Raw genomic sequence first — 12,928 nt, 5'->3', positions numbered from 1 at the left:
AAAGTCAGCATAATATCTATTTAACTCACCTAACACATATGAGTTCATGCTGATAACAGGCTCCAATGTCTGTGCTCAGGAAGAAGGGTCCCTTATTCACTCCAGTTACATCAATATCTGATATCTCCCAGTGCTCTGACCGTGTCTGTAAAAAGTATATTAAATGGTTTAGAGAGATTATAATAAATAATGGTTCTGATTAACTGTACGTATGGTATAATTAAAGGCACACATAACAATTCATAACAAGTATTTAGTACAGTTAGCTCTGTGAGTGTTATAATTGCCCCTTAAATATGAATCTTCCCAGATCTATACAACATAATGGTAGAAAATCTATTTAAGTGGGGTCTTATCACAACTTTACAAATATATTATAATCTTTGTTTTCTGTCATTTATATGAAACAATATTTTCTCCTGAAAGAAATGTTTAAAATCAGTTGTTTAAATATAAGTTAAATTGGATACTGCAGTATTTGTATTGTATTTCCTACTAATTCTCACTGTCAGAAATGTTGTCATGTGCTCCACCCCCAGTCCTTTAACTTCTCTTGGTCAATACGGGGTTGTCTTAAATCACACGGCAAGATAGGCACTAAAATTTTCATTTAAATTGTTATCTTGGATAGAGTTAAGAAAAGAAAGATTTTTTGTTTACAAGGAATGATAATATAATTATTATAATAAAAATAAAATGCCATAAAACCTACTTCTCTTTTTAAAGTCATAGTAGATTGTTTTCTGATAAATGTAGTTCTGCATCTGTACCATGTGACAGCTATCAGCCAATAACAGACTCATATGTTTATATAATGTGATCTCCTGCATATGCTAAGTAGGAACCAGTGCCTCAGGTCATTTAAAAGGCTGTGTACAATTTAATAATGAAAATAAATTACAAACAGCAAACAGTTTTTTTTTAATTAAATGTTTTTTAACATTTATAACATGAATAACATTAGCACATAACATTTGTGGAATATAGTCAAAGTAAAATATAAATACAAATTACAGTCACTACTGATAACATAAATTAGAGGCACTATAATCAGCGTAGCCGTGTGACCATAAAGAAATGAAGGATATTTCTAAAGAGGGTGAAAAGTAGGAGAGGAAATAAGTTAAAGAAGGGGAGGAGAGAAGGGGGGGGGGAGATGAGAAGAAGGTTTTATGCCAAAGGTACTTTAGGTTATATTGTTGTTTTCTGGTCCCATATAAATATATAAAAAAAAGAAAGATTTCTCTTGCAAGGTGTATCCAGTCCACGGATTCATCCTTACTTGTGGGATATTCTCATTCCCTACAGGAAGTGGCAAAGAGAGCACACAGCAGAGCTGTCCATATAGCTCCCCCCCTAGCTCCACCCCCCAGTCATTCTCTTTGCCGGCTCTAGCAGTAGAGTCTCTCCACGGGAGGGTAAAGTGAATGTGGTGTTAGATTTGTAGTTTTATATCTTCAATCAAAAGTTTGTTATTTTTAAATGGTACCGGTTTGTACTATTTACTCTCTGGCAGAAAAGTGATGAAGATTTCTGCTGAGAGGAAAACGATTTTAGCATGTTGTAACTAAAATCCACTGCTGTTCCCACACAGGACTGAGGAGTACCAGAAAACTTCAGTTGGGGGGAACAGTTTGCAGGCTTAACTGCATTAAGGTATGTTTCAGTCACCTTTTTTCTAGTCAAGAGACGATAATGCTAGAAGACTGACAAGAATCCCCATGAAGGAAGGGTAAGCCATATTCTGAGACTTAGTATAGAAAAAGGGCTTATTTAACAGGGCTCAATAGGCTGGTTGACACTGTGACAGGGCAATCGATTATTTTATTCAGCAAATACTCATTGGTAGACACTTTTAAACACCTTTGGTGTGTTTATTACGGGGTTTTTTATCCACATGGCATAAATTTAGTCACCTAAGTGTGATTTTTGAAGGCCTCAAGGAGTGGGAGCGGCCCAAATTTCACGCCTCTGTTGCGCAGTTCATTTCTTTAGACAGTTCATGCTGCTTCACGTGGAGGGTCCAGAGACTGCTTGAGGGACTCACAGAAGCTGTTTTTTCCCCTAAACTAATCCATAAGGGAAGGTAGGGCCACAGCAGACTGCTGTGGCAAGGTGCTGTAGTTTTGTTAACCGGTTGTGGGCTTTAGGCTGCTCCGGTTTGGGCATTAAGGGGTTAATCAGGCTGAAACTTGTTGTGCAATCATATCGAAGCATTAGGCACATACTGTGAAAAATTTAGAAGAATTGGTTCATTTTTCACTGATTTGTAAAATTGTGTGCGCTTTTTATTTCTTAAAGGCACAATACCGTTTTTTTCAAATTGTAATTTTACTTGATTAAAGTGTTTTCCAAGCCTGCTTGAATATAATACTAATCTGTTTAACATGTCTGACACTAAGGAAAAGCCTTGCTCTATGTGTTCAGTAGCCATGGTGGAACCCCCTCTCAAAATGTGTCCCAAGTGCACTAATGTGTCTATACAATTTAAAGATCATATTGTGTCACTTAAAAATGTAGCCCAAGATGATTCTATGACGGAAGGTAATGAAGATAGTCCACCTTCCTCTCCCCAAGTGTCACCACCAGTTACGCCCGCGCAAGCAATACCTAGTACCTCTAGTGCATTGGCACCTATTACATTGCAACAAATAGCAACAGTTATGGATAATTCCCTTACGGCCTTTCTATCCAAACTGCCAGTTTTTCCTACAAAGCGAGATAGCTCTGTTTTAAGAACAGATAATGAGCAGTCGGAAGCTTTGGGAGGTTTATCTGACGTACCCTCACAACACTCTGAAGTAGGGGCGAGGGATGTGATGTCTGAGGGAGGGAAATTTCTGACTCAGGAAAGGTTTCTCAACGGGCAGATTCAGATTCATTAGCATTTAAATTTAAGTTAGAACACCGCCGCGTATTGCTTAGGGAGGTTTTATCCACTCTGGATGATTGTAACCCTATGGTGGTTCCAGAGAAATTGTGTAAATTGTGTAAAATGGACAAATACCTAGAGGTCCCTGTATACACTGATGCATTTCCGATCCCTAAAAGGGTTGCGGATATTGTTACCAGGGAGTGGGAAAGACCAGGTGTCCCTTTTGTTCCCCCTTCTATTTTTAAGAAAATGTTCCCCATTACTGACCCCAGGCGGGACTCGTGGCAGACGGTCCCTAAGGTAGAGGGAGCAGTTTCAAGTCATGGTCGGCTGATGTGTCGGCCAAATCAAAATTACTAAATATCCCTTTCAAGGGAAAGACCCTTTTCGGGCCTGAGTTGAAAGAGATTATGTCAGATATCACCGGGGAAAAGGCCATGCTCTCCCGCAGGATAGGCCTTTTAAGGCTAAAAACAAAGCTAATTTTCGTTCCTTTCACAACTTCAGGAGCGGTCCTGCTTCAACCTCTGCAACCGCAAAGCAAGAGGGTAACGCTTCACAGCCCAAGGCAACCTGGAAGCCTTTGCAGGGCTGGAACAAGGGTAAACAGGCCAAGAAGCCTGCAGCTGCTACTAAGACAGCATGAAGGGGTAGCCCCCGATCCGGGACCGGATCTGGTAGGGGGCAGACTCCCTCTCTTCGCTCAGGCTTGGGCAAGAGATGTTCCCAATCCCTGGGAATTAGAGATCGTTACTCATGGATATCTTCTAGAATTCAAGGACTCCCCTCCAAGGGGAAGGTTCCACATTTCTCGTCTGTCTACAGACCAGACAAAGAAAGAGGCGTTCTTAGGCTGTGTAGAAGATCTAATCAAGATGGGAGTGATATATCCAGTTCCAATTACAGAACAAGGACTGGGTTTTTACTCAAACCTGTTTGTGGTTCCCAAAAAGGAAGGAACTTTCAGGCCAATCCTGGATCTAAAAATTCTAAACAAATTCCTCAGAGTTCCATCATTCAAGATGGAGACCATTCGAACAATCTTACCTATGATCCAGGAAGGTCAATATATGACTACCGTGGATCTAAAGGATGCGTACCTACATATTCCTATCCACAAAGATCATCATCAGTTCCTAAGGTTCGCCTTTCTGGACAAGCATTACCAGTTCGTGGCCCTTCTCTTCGGGTTGGCCACTGCTCCCAGAATTTTCACAAAAGTGCTAGGTCCCTTCTGGCGGTACTAAGACCGCGGGGCATTGCAGTAGCACCTTATCTGGACGACATCTTAATACAGGCGTCGTCTTTTCCCAGAGCCAAGGCTCACACGGAGATTGTTCTGGCCTTTCTAAGGTCTCACGGGTGGAAGGTGAACATCGAAAAAAGTTCTCTGTCCCTGCTCACAAGGGTTCCCTTCCTGGGAACACTAATAGACTCGGTAGAAATGAAAATATTTCTGACGGAGGTCAGAAAGTAAAAGCTTTTAACTACTTGCCGAGTTCTTCATTCCATTCCTCGGCCATCTGTAGCTCAGTGCATGGAGGTAATCGGATTAATGGTAGCGGCAATGGACGTGGTCCCTTTTGCTCTAATACATCTCAGACCACTGCAACTGTGCATGCTCAAACAGTGGAATGGAGATTATGCAGATTTGTCTCCTCAAATACAACTGGACCAGAAAACCAGAGATTCTCTTCTCTGGTGGTTGTCTCAGGATCACCTGTCTCAGGGAATATGCTTCCGCAGACCGGAGTGGATCATTGTAACGACCAATGCCAGTCTGTTAGGCTAGGGTGCGGTCTGGGACTCCCTGAAAGCTCAGGACTTATGGTCTCGGGAAGAGTCTTGTCAGAGTATATGAATATTATGATGAATATTACATATGTATACATATATATGTATATATATATATATATATATATATATATATGCATATTTTATACACTGTATATGTTAGATGAGACCTCAGGATTAATTGAACATGAGTTTGTTGAACACAGCTTCTAATCCACTGTGGGTCCCCACCCCCTACCAAATGGGTTAGCTGGGTGAATACACGTTTATCAGAATTGAAAATCAGCATAGATTTTGAAGCACCACCTCCTATGGTGTAAAACACACAAACATTTTTTTTCCTACTCATTTGACTATATATGCAGAGTTTTATAACTCCAAGACATTTGGTGATGAGAGAAAGGAATGTGTTCAAGGGCCCTCTGGAATTTGTCACCTAAATCTTTGTGATTTCAAAGGAAGATGTGTTGCAGACACACAGCTAGGGGGAAGGTGATACAAATAGAATTAAATACATTTTGCAAAGGGAACAATGCCAGTTTTCCATGTATGTTTAAAATGATTCATGATATATATGTTGAAATTAAACACATTATATTAAATAAATAATTGCTGCAGGGGATATTTATATAGGAAATACATTCAGAATTAGTATAGATTGAAAGACCATTTTGATAATCCCATATTTGAAGTGCATATATATATATAACATAAATTTTCTATTTTTCAGGTGAACCATGGGAAAAATTCCTGCATGCAAGGACTGTGGGAGACATAGAGCATACTATATCATGTCATCTCTATATCATGTCTATAGAGTGATAACTCAGAATTGGGTTTTTACATAAATAATATATACAATTTCTGATGTTTTTAATAGAAGTGTATATTGTACTATTGTTTAAGTTAGCACTGTAAATCATATTGCTGAATGTTTGTTAGCTGCTATTTTAGATCTCATTGTAATATTTTAAATGCAGTCTGAATGAAAGGTTGGTTTTAAAGTAAATGTGCATGAGCTTTGCATAGCATATTTTAAATAGTTTTTGTTTTAACGCATATAATATTGATATTATCATATTCTAATTATTACAAATATTTATGTATCAAGATGTTCATAGTTATTTACTAATAATAAAGAATTCAGATATTTATATTAATTTTGTTGTCTTAGTAGAAGTATATTGATTGTGGATTCAGTCTAAAGAAAGATTGTTAAATATATTCCCTGCCATATACTCACACATTGTTTAGAGAATACTGCTAAGATTTTGACAAATATACTGACAGTCTCTTCTCCCGATAAACATTTTGGAACTGAGAGCGATATTAGGGGTTTATAGGTATAATGTAGGTGGCGGCGGTGTCCATAGCGGCAGAATAGGGGTTAATAAGATAATATTGGTGTCGGCGATGTTGGGGGCAGCAGGTTAGAGGTTAATAAGTGTAAGATTAGGGGTGTTTAGACTCGGGGTTCATGTTAGGGTGTTAGGTGTAGACGTAAAATGTATTTTCCCTTAGGAAACAATGGGGCTGCGTTAGGAGCTGAACACTGCTTTTTTGCAGGTATTAGGTTTTTTTTCAGCCGTCTCAGCCCCATTGTTTTCTATGGGGAAATCGTGCACAAGCACGTTTAGCCAGCTCACCGCTACTGTAAGCAGCGCTGGTATAGAGGTGAGATGTGGAGCTAAATTTTGCTCAACGCCGGCTTGCATAAAACTTGTAATACCGGCGTTGTCTTAAGTGAACGGTGAGAAAAAAAGGCTCATTAGCACCGCACAAGTTTTATGCAAGCCGGCGTTGAGCAAAATTTAGCTCCACATCTCACCTCTATACCAGCGCTGCTTACAGTAGCGGTGAGCTGGCTAAACGTGCTCGTGCACGATTTCCCCATAGAAAACAATGGGGCTGAGACGGCTGAAAAAAAACCTAATACCTGCAAAAAAGCAGTGTTCAGCTCCTAACGCAGCCCCATTGTTTCCTAAGGGAAAATACATTTTACGTCTACACCTAACACCCTAACATGAACCCAGAGTCTAAACACCCCTAATCTTACACTTATTAACCTCTAACCTGCTGCCCCCAACATCGCCGACACCAATATTATCTTATTAACCCCTATTCTGCCGCTATGGACACCGCCGCCACCTACATTATACCTATAAACCCCTAATATGCTGCCCCCAACATCGCCGCCACCTACATTATATTTATTAATCCCTAATCTGCCGCCCCCAACGTCACCGCAACCTAACTACAATTATGAACCCTTAATCTGCCACCCCCAACGTCGTGCCATTATAAAAAAGTTATTAACCCCTAAACCTAAGTCTAACCCTATCCATAACACCCCCTAACTTAAATATCATTTAAATAAATCTAAATAAATATTACTATCATTAAATAAATTATTCCTATTTCATACTAAATACTTACCTATAAAATAAACCCTAAGCTAGCTACAATATAACTAATAGTTACATTGTAGCTATCTTAGGATTTATTTTTATTTTAAAGGCAAGTTTGTATTTATTTTTAACTAGGTACAATAGTTATTAAATAGTTTAACTACCTAGTTAAAATAAATACAAAAGTACCTGTAAAATAAACCCTAGCCTAAGTTACAATTACACCTAACACTACACTATAATTAAATTAATTACCTAAACTAACTACAATTAAATAAAATAAATTTAAGTACAAAAAACAATCAGCCAATAGAATTGAAGTTCAATCCTATTGGCTGATCCAAACAGACAATAGGATTGAGCTTGCATTCTATTGGCTGTTCCAATCAGCCAATAGAATGCAAGCTCAATTCTATTGGCTGATTGCATCAGCTCATATGATTTTTCCTACCTTAATTCCGATTGGCTGATAGAATCCTATCAGCCAATCGGAATTCAAGGGACGCCATCTTGGATGACGTCATTTAAAGGAACCGTCATTCGTCGGGTGGACTTTGTTGGAAGAGGATGCTCCGTGTCGGCTGGATTGAAGATGGCCCCGCTCCGCACCGGAAGGATGAAGATAGAAGATGCCGCCTGGATGAAGACTTCTGCCTCTCTGGAGGACCTCTTCTGCCCAGATCAGATGAAGACTTCTGGCCATCTGGAGGATCACTTGTGCCCAGCTTCTTGGAGGACTTCGGCCCGGCTGGGTGACGACGTCTCAAGGTAGGGTGATCTTCAAGGGGTTAGTATTAGGTTTTATTAAGGTGGGATTGGGTGGGTTTTAGAGTAGGGTTGAATGTGTGGGTGGTGGGTTTTAATGTTGGGGGGTATTGTATTTTTTTTTTTACAGGTAAAAGAGCTGATTACTTTGGGGCAATGCCCCGCAAAATGCCCTTTTAAGGGCTATTTGTAATTTAGTATAGGGTAGGGAATTTTATTTTTTGGGGGGGCTTTTTTATTTTATTAGGGGGATTAGATTAGGTGTAATTAGTTTAAAAAAAAATGTAATTGTTTTTTTATTTTCCGTAATTTAGTGTTTGTTGTTTTTCGTACTTTAATTTATTTAATTTAATTGTATTTAATTGTAGTTAGTTTAGGTAATTTAATTGTAGTGTAGTGTTAGGTGTAATTGTAACTTAGGTTAGGGTTTATTTTAAAGGTAAATTTGTCTTTATTTTGGCTAGGTGGTTATTAAATAGTTATTAACTATTTAATAACTATTCTACCTATTTAAAATAAATACAAAGTTGCATGTAAAATAAAAATAAATCCTAAAATAGCTACAATGTAACTATTAGTTATATTGTAGCTATTTTAGGGTTTATTTTATAGGTAAGTATTTACTTTTAAATAGGAATAATATTATTTATTATTTTATAATACTAGTAAATGTATTTAGTTCTATTTTAATTATATTTAAGTTAGGGGGGTGTTAGGGTTAGATTTAGGTTTAGGGATTAATACATTTATTATAGTGGCGACGACGTTGGGTGCGGCAGATTAAGGGTTAATAAATGTAGGTAGGTGTCGGCGATGTTAGGGACGGTAGATTAGAGGTTAATACAATTTAACTAGTGTTTGTGAGGCGGGAGTGCGGCGGTTTAGGGGTTAATATATTTATTACAGTGGCGGCGATGTCCGGTCGGCAGATTAGGGGTTAAAAAACAGAATTTATGCTTACCTGATAAATTACTTTCTCCAACGGTGTGTCCGGTCCACGGCGTCATCCTTACTTGTGGGATATTCTCCTCCCCAACAGGAAATGGCAAAGAGCCCAGCAAAGCTGGCCATATAGTCCCTCCCAGGCTCCGCCTACCCCAGTCATTCGACCGACGGACAGGAGGAAATATATATAGGAGAAACCATATGGTAACGTGGTGACTGTAGTTAGAGAAAATAATTCATCAGACCTGATTAAAAAACCAGGGCGGGCCGTGGACCGGACACACCTTTGGAGAAAGTAATTTATCAGGTAAGCATAAATTCTGTTTTCTCCAACATAGGTGTGTCCGGTCCACGGCGTCATCCTTACTTGTGGGAACCAATACCAAAGCTTTAGGACACGGATGAAGGGAGGGAGCAAATCAGGTCACCTAAACGGAAGGCACCACGGCTTGCAAAACCTTTCTCCCAAAAATAGCCTCCGAAGAAGCAAAAGTATAAAATTTGTAAAATTTGGCAAAAGAGTGCAGTGAAGACCAAGTCGCTGCCTTACATATCTGGTCAACAGGAGCCTCGTTCTTGAAGGCCCATGTGGAAGCCACAGCCCTAGTGGAGTGAGCTGTGATACTTTCAGGAGGCTGCCGTCCGGCAGTCTCAAAAGCCAATCTGAAAATGCTTTTAAGCCAAAAGGAAAGAGAGGTAGAAGTTGCTTTTTTACCTCTCCTTTTACCAGAATAAACAACAAACGAAGAAGATGTTTGTCTGAAATCTTCAGTAACCTCTAAATAGAATTTTAGAGCACGGACTACGTCCAAATTGTGTAACAAACGTTCCTTCTTTGAAACTGGATTCGGACACAAAGAAGGTACAACTATCTCCTGGTTAATATTTTTGTTGGAAACAACCTTCGGAAGAAAACCAGGCTCAGTACGCAAAACCACCTTATCTGCATGGACCAGATAGGGCGGAAAACACTGCAGAGCAGATAACTCAGAAACTCTTCTAGCAGAAGAAATTGCAACCAAAAAACAAAACTTTCCACGATAATAACTTAATATCTACGGAATGTAAGGGTTCAAACGGAACCCCTTGAAGAACTGAAAGAACTAGATTAAGACTCCAGGGAGGAGTCAAAGGTCTGTAAACAGGCTTGATTCTAACCAGAGCCTGAACAAACACTTAAACGTCTGGCACAGCTGCCAGCCTTTTGTGAAGTAAAACAGATAAAGCAGAGATCTGTCCCTTCAGAGAACTTGCAGATAATCCTTTCTCCAAACCTTCTTGTAGAAAGGAAAGAATCTTAGGAATTTTTATCTTGTTCCATGGGAATCCTTTAGATTCACACCAACAGATATATTTTTTCCATATTTTATGGTAAATTTTTCTAGTTACAGGCTTTCTAGCCTGAATAAGAGTAGCTATTACAGAATCTGAAAACCCACGCTTTGATAGAATCAAGCGTTCAATCTCCAAGCAGTCAGTTGGAGGGAAACCAGATTCGGATGTTCGAATGGACCCTGAACAAGAAGGTCCTGTCTCAAAGGTAGCTTCCATAGTGGAGCCGATGACATAGTCACCAGGTCTGCATACCAAGTCCTGCGTGGCCACGCAGGAACTATCAAGATCACCGAAGCCCTCTCCTGATTGATCCTGGCTACCAGCCTGGGAATGAGAGGAAACGGTGGGAATACATAAGCTAGGTTGAAGATCCAAGGTGCTACTATTGTATCCACTAGAGTCGCCTTGGGATCCCTGGAGTTGGACCCGTAACAAAGGACCTTGAAGTTCTGACGAGAGGCCATCAGATCCATGTCTGGAATGCCCCATAATTGAGTTATTTGGGCAAAGATTTCCGGATGGAGTTCCCACTCCCCCGGATGCTCCTCCATCACCAGGGAACTCCTTGTTCCCCCCTGATGGTTGATATATGCAACAGTCGTCATGTTGTCTGATTGACACCTTATGAATTTGGCCTTTGCTAGTCGAGGCCAAGCCTTGAGAGCATTGAATATCGCTCTCAGTTCCAGAATGTTTATCGGGAGAAGAGATTCTTCCCGAGACCATAGACCCTGAGCTTTCAGGGGTTCCCAGACCGCGCCCCAGCCCACCAGACTGGCGTCGGTCGTGACAATGACCCACTCTGGTCTGCGGAAGCTCATTCCCTGCGACAGGTTGTCCAGGGTCAGCCACCAACGGAGTGAATCTCTGGTCCTTTGATCTACTTGGATCGTTGGAGACAAGGCTGTATAATCCCCATTCCACTGTCTGAGCATGCACCGTTGTAATGGTCTTAGATGAATTTGTGCAAAAGGAACTATGTCCATTGCCGCAACCATCAAACCTATTACTTCCATGCACTGCGCTATGGAAGGAAGAAGAACAGAATGAAGTACCTGACAAGAGCTTAGAAGTTTGATTTTCTGGCCTCTGTCAGAAAAAACTTCATTTCTAAGGAAACTATTATTGTTCCCAAGAAGGGAACTCTTGTTGACGGGGACAGAGAACTTTTTTCTATGTTCACTTTCCACCTGTGAGATCTGAGAAAGGCTAGGACAATGTCCGTATGAGCCCTTGCTTTTGACAGAGACGACACTTGAATCAGGATGTCGTCCAAGTAAGGTACTACTGCAATGCCCCTTGGTCTTAGCACCGCTAGAAGGGACACTAGTACCTTTGTGAAAATCCTTGGAGCAGTGGCTAATCCGAATGGAAGTGCCACAAACTGGTAATGCTTGTCCAGAAAGGCGAACCTTAGGAACCGAAGATGTTCCTTGTGGATAGGAATATGTAGGTACGCATCCTTTAAATCCACCGTGGTCATGAATTGACCTTCCTGGATGGTAGGAAGGATCGTTCGAATGGTTTCCATTTTGAACGATGAAACCCTTAGAAACTTGTTTAGAATCTTGAGATCTAAAATTGGTCTGAATGTTCCCTCTTTTTTGGGAACTATGAACAGGTTGGAGTAAAACCCCATCCCTTGTCCTAATGGAACAGGATGAAACACTCCCATTCTTGACAGGTCTTCTACACAATGTAAGAATGCCTGTCTTTTAATTTGGTTCGAAGATAATTGAGACCTGTGGAACCTTCCCCTTGGGGGTAGTTCTCTGAATTCCAGGAGATAACCTTGAGAAACTATTTCTAGCGCCCAAGGATCCTGAATATCTCTTGCCCAAGCCTGAGCAAAGAGAGAAAGTCTGCCCCCCACCAGATCCGGTCCCGGATCGGGGGCCAACACTTCATGCTGTTTTGGTAGCAGTGGCAGGTTTCTTGGCCTGCTTACCCTTGTTCCAGCCTTGCATCGGTCTCCAGGCTGGCTTGGTTTGAGAAGTATTACCCTCTGACTTAGAGGGTGTAGAATTTGAGGCTGGTCCGTTTCTGCGAAAGGGACGAAAATTTGGCTTATTTTTAGCCTTAAAAGACCTATCCTGAGGAAGGGCGTGGCCCTTTCCCCCAGTGATGTCTGAAATAATCTCTTTCAAGTCAGGGCCAAACAGTGTTTTACCCTTGAAAGGGATGTTAAGCAATTTGGTCTTGGAGGACACATCCGCTGACCAAGACTTTAGCCAAAGTGCTCTGCGCGCCACGATAGCAAACCCTGAATTATTCGCCGCTAATCTAGCTAATTGCAAAGCGGCATCTAAAATAAAAGAGTTAGCCAATTTAAGTGCTTGAACTCTGTCCATAACCTCCTCATACGAAGATTCTTTATTGAGCGACTTTTCTAGTTCTTCGAACCAGAAACACGCAGCTGTAGTGACAGGAACAATGCATGAAATTGGTTGTAGAAGGTAACCTTGCTGAACAAACATCTTTTTAAGCAAACCCTCTAACTTTTTATCCATAGGATCTTAAAAGCACAACTATCTTCTATAGGAATAGTAGTGCGTTTGTTTAGAGTAGAAACCGCCCCCTCGACCTTGGGGACTGTCTGCCATAAGTCCTTTCAGGGGTCGACTATAGGAAATAATTTCTTAAATATAGGGGGAGGAACAAAAGGTATGCCGGGCCTTTCCCACTCCTTATTTACTATGTCCGCCACCCGCTTGGGTATAGGAAAAGCATCAGGGGACACCGGAACCTCTAGGAACTTGTCCATCTTACATAATTTCTTTGGAATGACCAAATTGTCACAATCATC

General features: G+C 40.7%; 1 protein-coding gene and 1 pseudogene across 1 annotated transcript in view; both read right to left on the bottom strand.

The window, feature by feature from the left end:
* The window catches only part of LOC128659786 (gastrula zinc finger protein XlCGF26.1-like), a 60,815-nt pseudogene extending 60,684 nt beyond the window's left edge, over nt 1–131 (bottom strand).
* The window catches only part of LOC128659788 (zinc finger protein 585A-like), a 168,798-nt gene that overhangs the window by 2,709 nt on the left and 153,161 nt on the right, over nt 1–12,928 (bottom strand). The window lies entirely within an intron of this gene.

This window comes from Bombina bombina, chromosome 5, assembly GCF_027579735.1.
Source record: "Bombina bombina isolate aBomBom1 chromosome 5, aBomBom1.pri, whole genome shotgun sequence".
NCBI classification, from domain to species: Eukaryota; Metazoa; Chordata; class Amphibia; order Anura; family Bombinatoridae; genus Bombina; species Bombina bombina.
The sequence above is the reverse complement of the archived record's forward strand: the minus strand, read 5'-3'. Positions and strand labels throughout refer to the sequence as shown.